We start from the raw sequence: 6,437 nt of genomic DNA, 5'->3' as shown, positions 1-6,437 counted from the left end.
GTGGGTGGGTGTGGGGGGGGGGGGGGGGGTCTGTATATGTGTGTGTAAAATATGGAGTTAGATAAGAGAGTATCCGTATTTATATTCCTAAGTATCTAGGGAGAAACAATTTGGTATGAAGAATAGCTGAAATCGAAGCAACAAAATATCCACTATAAAGATAAATTAGTAAAAGTGCCGGTAAAGGTATTCAGCATATGGAGCCGCTGCGCATTTTAAATCTTACTTACCATATCGAGGAATGAAATATCACGAAATTGAGATGATGGTTCAATATTTTTCCTAAGGTATATATTTTTCCTAGCTGCATTTATTGTTTTTTCATCGAGCGGAAAGAGAAAGGTTTGTCATTTGTATCTAAGGTTTACTAATTAGCGTTTTTATTCGCCTCTAGGCAGAACGTTTGTTTTTACCAGTTTCCAGTAACAAACTTTTTTATTTGCAAAACACGGTAATTAGGTCTTCTACTTAGTCTGGTCATGATCATTTACAAACATGAATGCGAACCGCTTCTACGAACATTAGATCTGATAGAGTTAATCTTTAGGGCGGTGACTAGGCTGATAATAATGATAATATGAATAATAATAATAAGGAGAAGAAGAACAATAATAATAATGATAATAATAATAATAATAATAATAATGATAATAAAAAATATAAAAAATAATAATAATAATAATAACAATAAAAATAATAATAATAATAATAATAATAATAATAATAATAATAATAATAATAATAATAATAATAATAATAATAATAATAATAACTAATAATAATAACAATAGCAATAATAATAATAATAATAATAATAATAATAATAATAATAATAATAATAATAATAATAATAATAATAATAATAATAATAACAGCTGTGCTTGGGTGATAAATTTTTCTGTGGAATTCTCTAAGCTGCTTTAAACTAAAATCAAGAGTATTACATATTTTTTTTTCCAAGGCGATTACTGGTAGAGAAGCTTTGCATGTTAATAAATAAACACATAATTCACGGAAGGGGGTAAACTAAGCCCCCCCAATACCCCGGCAATCAAGTATTGCTCTGCTGAATTGATATAGTATGCTGAAACGTATCGGCACCTCTGTTCTCCTGTTTGAAAAGCCTCTTGTAGAAGTTGTTGGTGTTTTCATGGACCGTTTTGAGATCCCCGTCACCGTTGCCAGATTATCCATATTATTTACCGGTATCTCCCCCATAACTGTTGACAAGAACCACCAATAATTAATCATTCTAACGATAACTATATATGAAGGCAGTTATTGGGGTCGAGGAGGAGGTCTTTGTGTCGAAAATCGGTAAATATAAGAGGCAGAGTACGACAATCTGGCAACGTTGATCCCAGTGACTTTTTAACACGACCTCTGCGCTTTGAACGGGAAAAATCACCCACGAAATCCCGGTTAGTCTTTTCTGTGGGCTTGGGAAACAGTCATAAGGAGTGTTGGGGTTTTCATGGACTGTTTTGTGATCCCAGTGACTTTTTAACACGACCTTTGCGCCTTGAACGGGAAAAATCACCCATTGAAATCCCGGTTAATCTTCTCTGTGGCCTTAGGAAATAGTCGTCAGGGGAGCCCGATACGTTTAATTAAGAATATGGGCCAATTTTTAGACACTTCCGCCTCTCACATCAACCATCTTTCACATCAACCATTTTCAAAAGCCAAAAAAAGAGATCAATTGGGTTCTCAAAAGTGTTTTTAAGTTTATGGTACAGAGGAAGGGTCAAACTGCCACCAGGGTCATACAACTACCTCAGGAAATGCCCAAAACTCCTACGAAAGCTTTACCAAATGGGTGTTTTAGAGGAAGGGTCAAACTGCCACCACGGTTATACAACTACCTCAGGAAATGCCCAAAACTCCTATGAAAGCCTTACCAAATGTGTGTGCAGAGGAAGGGTCAGACTACCACCAGGGTCATACAACTACCTCAGGAAATGCCCAAAATTCCTACGAAACCCTTACCAAATGTGTGTGCAGAGGAAGGGTCAGACTACCACCAGGGTCATACAACTACCTCAGGAAATGCCCAAAACTCCTACGAAACCCTTACCAAATGTGTGTGCAGAGGAAGGGTCAGACTACCACCAGGGTCATACAACTACCTCAGGAAATGCCCAAAACTCCTACGAAAGCCTTACCAAATGGGTGTTTTAGAGGAAGGGTCAAACTGCCACCAGGGTCATACAACTACCTCAGGAAATGCTCAAAACTCCTACGAAACCCTTACCAAATGTGTGTGCAAAGGAAGGGTCAGACTACCATCACGGTCATACAACTACCCCTGGAAATGCCCAAAACTCCTACGAAAGCCTTACCAAATGTGTGTGCAGAGGAAGGGTCAGACTACCACCAGGGTCATACAACTACCCCTGGAAATGCCCAAAACTCCTATGAAAGCCTTACCAAATGGGTGTTTTAGAGGAAGGGTCAAACTGCCACCAGGGTCATACAACTACCTCAGGAAATGCCCAAAACTCCTACGAAAGCTTTACCAAATGGGTCTTTTAGAGGAAGGGTCAAACTGCCACCAAGGTCATACAACTACCTCAGGAAATGCCCAAAACTCCTACTAAAGCCTTACCAAATGTGTGTGCAGAGGAAGGGTCAGACTACCACCAGGGTCATACAACTACCTCAGGAAATGCCCAAAACTCCTACTAAAGCCTTACCAAATGTGTGTGCAGAGGAAGGGTCAGACTACCACCAGGGTCATACAACTACCTCAGGAAATGCCCAAAACTCCTACTAAAGCCTTACCAAAAGTGTGTTCAGAGGAAGTGTCAGACTACCACAAGGGTCATACCTCTACCTCAGGAAATGCCCAAAACTCCTACTAAAGCCTTACCAAATGTGTGTGCAGAGGAAGGGTCAGACTACCACCAGGGTCATACAACTACCCCTGGAAATGCCCAAAACTCCTACGAAAGCCTTACAAAAAGTGTGTGCAGAGGATGGGTCAGACTACCACCAGGGTCATACAACTACCTCAGGAAATGCCCAAAACTCCTACTAAAGCCTTACCAAATGTGTGTGCAGAGGAAGGGTCAGACTACCACCAGGGTCATACAACTACCTCAGGAAATGCTCAAAACTCCTACGAAAGCCTTACCAAAAGTGTGTGCAGAGGAAGGGTTAGACTACCACCAGGGTCATACAACTACCTCAGGAAATGCTCAAAACTCCTACGAAAGCCTTACCAAAAGTGTGTGCAGAGGAAGGGTCAGACTACCACCAGGGTCATACAACTACCTCAGGAAATGCTCAAAACTCCTACGAAAGCCTTACCAAAAGTGTGTGCAGAGAAAGGGTCAGACTACCACCAGGGTCATACAACTACCTCAGGAAATGCTCAAAACTCCTACGAAAGCCTTACCAAATGTGTGTGCAGAGGAAGGGTCAGACTACCACCAGGGTCATACAACTACCTCAGGAAATGCCCAAAACTCCTACTAAAGCCTTACCAAATGTGTGTGCAGAGGAAGGGTCAGACTACCACCAGGGTCATACAACTACCTCAGGAAATGCCCAAAACTCCTACGAAAGCCTTACCAAATGTGTGTGCAGAGGAAGGGTCAGACTACCACCAGGGTCATACAACTACCTCAGGAAATGCCCAAAACTCCTACTAAAGCCTTACCAAATGTGTGTGCAGAGGAAGGGTCAGACTACCACCAGGGTCATACAACTACCTCAGGAAATGCCCAAAACTCCTACGAAAGCTTTACCAAATGGGTGTTTTAGAGGAAGGGTCAAACTGCCACCAAGGTCATACAACTACCTCAGGAAATGCCCAAAACTCCTACGAAAGCCTTACCAAAAGTGTGTGCTTGGGCGCCGAAATGTATAAGAATGTTGACCTAAGTTACTCTACACCGACAAAGAGTAATGGAGCGTTGCTGAGTTATCGACAGCCGCACGCAGAGAGATTTCAGCAAATATTTACTCGCGAGCCATTTTTGACACCGGAATTAGCCTTCAGTTTGCCCCGCGCATTGTAAAACTGCCGGCAAAAACTTCTCTACCTGCACGCTACCTGTCCTGAGCAGCCGTGTCGATGGCCTGGATAACATTACCATTAGGAGGCCGAATTGTGCCGCTTACTTTTAATAGAATTTTGGTACCTGGAACACTCACAGCCATGCAGATACTTAAACTTGTTATATATATCCTCTCTATCTACCCATTTCCATCTATATCCATCTATCTTTATATAATTTTCTACCGCTCTATGTACATTATCTATCTATATATCCGTCTGTTAACATCTCTATCTTTTTATCTATCTCTACCTCTATGTATACCTACTCTATCTACCTATCTATATACCTGTCTATCTATCTAGTTATCTATCTAGCTATCTATCTCTATCTCTTCTCAGACCACGGAAAAATCACATTCGAGAAGATACATGACACTGTTGAGTTGGATAAATTTGCATCATCCATACGAGGAGTTCTTTCCTTGTGTTACGCTCATAAGAAACCTTCAACATTTCCGAGCGATGAAACACAGCTGAAAACAATGGAAATATTATGCTGCCTTGTCATCCTGAGAGTATATACAAACGAATATCGGGAGCAGGGACACTAGGGCTCTCTATTTATGGGCCGAGTCTCAAGTCAAGATGTTGTTTATTATGCAAGTCACATTTATACCCCGAATTTCAAATCAAGTCTGGTTTTGTGAAATGCTTATCATGGGCCGAACTGAATTCATACACGTTGCCTTTTTTCCCCGCGTGTGTATTCCGCCGAAAATTAAATACAAACGAAAATAAAGCTGCCTAACATGATTAATTTTTGCGGCGAAATGCTAATAGTAGAAAAGCTGATATGAATGTTAATTTTGAGGCGGGCAAAGTTGGAGAATCTGAGAAAAAAAAGGATAATATGGAAGGATAAAAATGAAATGCGATTTTGGCGAAAGAATCTGTCGGAAAAAAGAAAAACACAAGCATGAAAATGATAATTATTATGGGGAAGGAAAGGAAAACGAGGAATATGAGAAAGAGGAGGAGGAGGAGGAGGAGAAGGAGGGAGTTGGAGAGAGGAGAGAGAGAAGACAAGGAGGAGAAAGAGGAAGTGGTGAGGGTTTCAGTTCCGGTGTTGGAGAAGGAGGAGGAGGAGGACGAGGAGGAGGATGACGACGAGGACGTTGAAGAAGAGAAAAAGAAGACGAGGAGGAGGAGGAGGAAGAAGAAGCAGCAGTGGTGTTAGTTCCGGTTGTGCAGAAGGAGGAGGAGGAGGAGGAGGAGGAGGAGGAAGAATAGGAGGAGGAAAAGCGGTTAAAAAATATGAATAAAACTATACGAAGAAGAACAAAAGAAGAGAAAAACAACACCCAAACGGAGGAAAACGTAGTACTAAAACAAAAACACGTACGAAGGGAGGGAGAAAGAGAGGAAAGGAAAGAAGACAAAGCGAGCGTAAAGATATTAGAGATAATTAAAGAAAAACGTAACAGCGAGAACACGGAAGTGGTAAAAGAAGCAGAAAATTGAATTATCGAAGCAAAACAGGGAGGAGAAGATGAAAGAGAAGATAGTGGTGTGGGTGAGCAGATAAAAGAAGGAATATTAAACAGCGTGAAGAAGATAGATACGTCACCATCACTACTGCCATTATCACTATCATCATCATCATCATCATCATCACCATTTTCATTATTAATACCCACTTTCTGCACCTCCACTATCTCTCTCATAATCACCATCATCTTAAGTATCATCATTATCATTTTATCACCATCACCATCATTTTCATCACTACCCCCATCACTATCACAGCTACCACTGACATGATCACCACCACTACTCATTATAACCACCACCACCACCATCACCACCATCACCATAACAACACCGTCTCCCATGGATGTAGGTCAGGTCACTTTAGGGTTTGTTGCCCTCAGGAAACAACGAAACATTTACATTCAAAGCAGCTAAAAATTATTCCGCTCAAATGGGCCAACCGCGTCGCATTTACACGCCATCGAAGTACTTTTGTTTTTTAACTTGGCAATAAAGGAGAGTCACAAATAACCGAGGGAAATACGAAAGCCAGAAAAACAATAGTACTTCGGAGGAAACATTAAAATAAGATGAAGGAAGGAATGGAAGGAAATGAGAGTTTGGGAGAGGAAGATAAGGAGTAGAAAAGTGAGAAATAGATGGATGTGGGTGTGAGTGTATATGTATGTATGTATGTATGTATGTATGTATGTATGTATGAGAATGTGAGAAATGGGAAAGCGAGTAAGCTATGGATGTGGATATGAGCGGGGTTGTGTTTATGTGTGTATGTATGTATTATGTATGCATGTATGTATGTATGTATGTATGTATGTATGTCAACCCAAGAGGATCGCACCTTAATTTGAATAGTTGTGTTGGGAAGAGGAAACTGTACCTG

This window comes from Eriocheir sinensis, unplaced genomic scaffold, assembly GCF_024679095.1.
Source record: "Eriocheir sinensis breed Jianghai 21 unplaced genomic scaffold, ASM2467909v1 Scaffold573, whole genome shotgun sequence".
Lineage (NCBI taxonomy): Eukaryota > Metazoa > Arthropoda > Malacostraca > Decapoda > Varunidae > Eriocheir > Eriocheir sinensis.
This window is presented reverse-complemented; position numbering follows the sequence as displayed.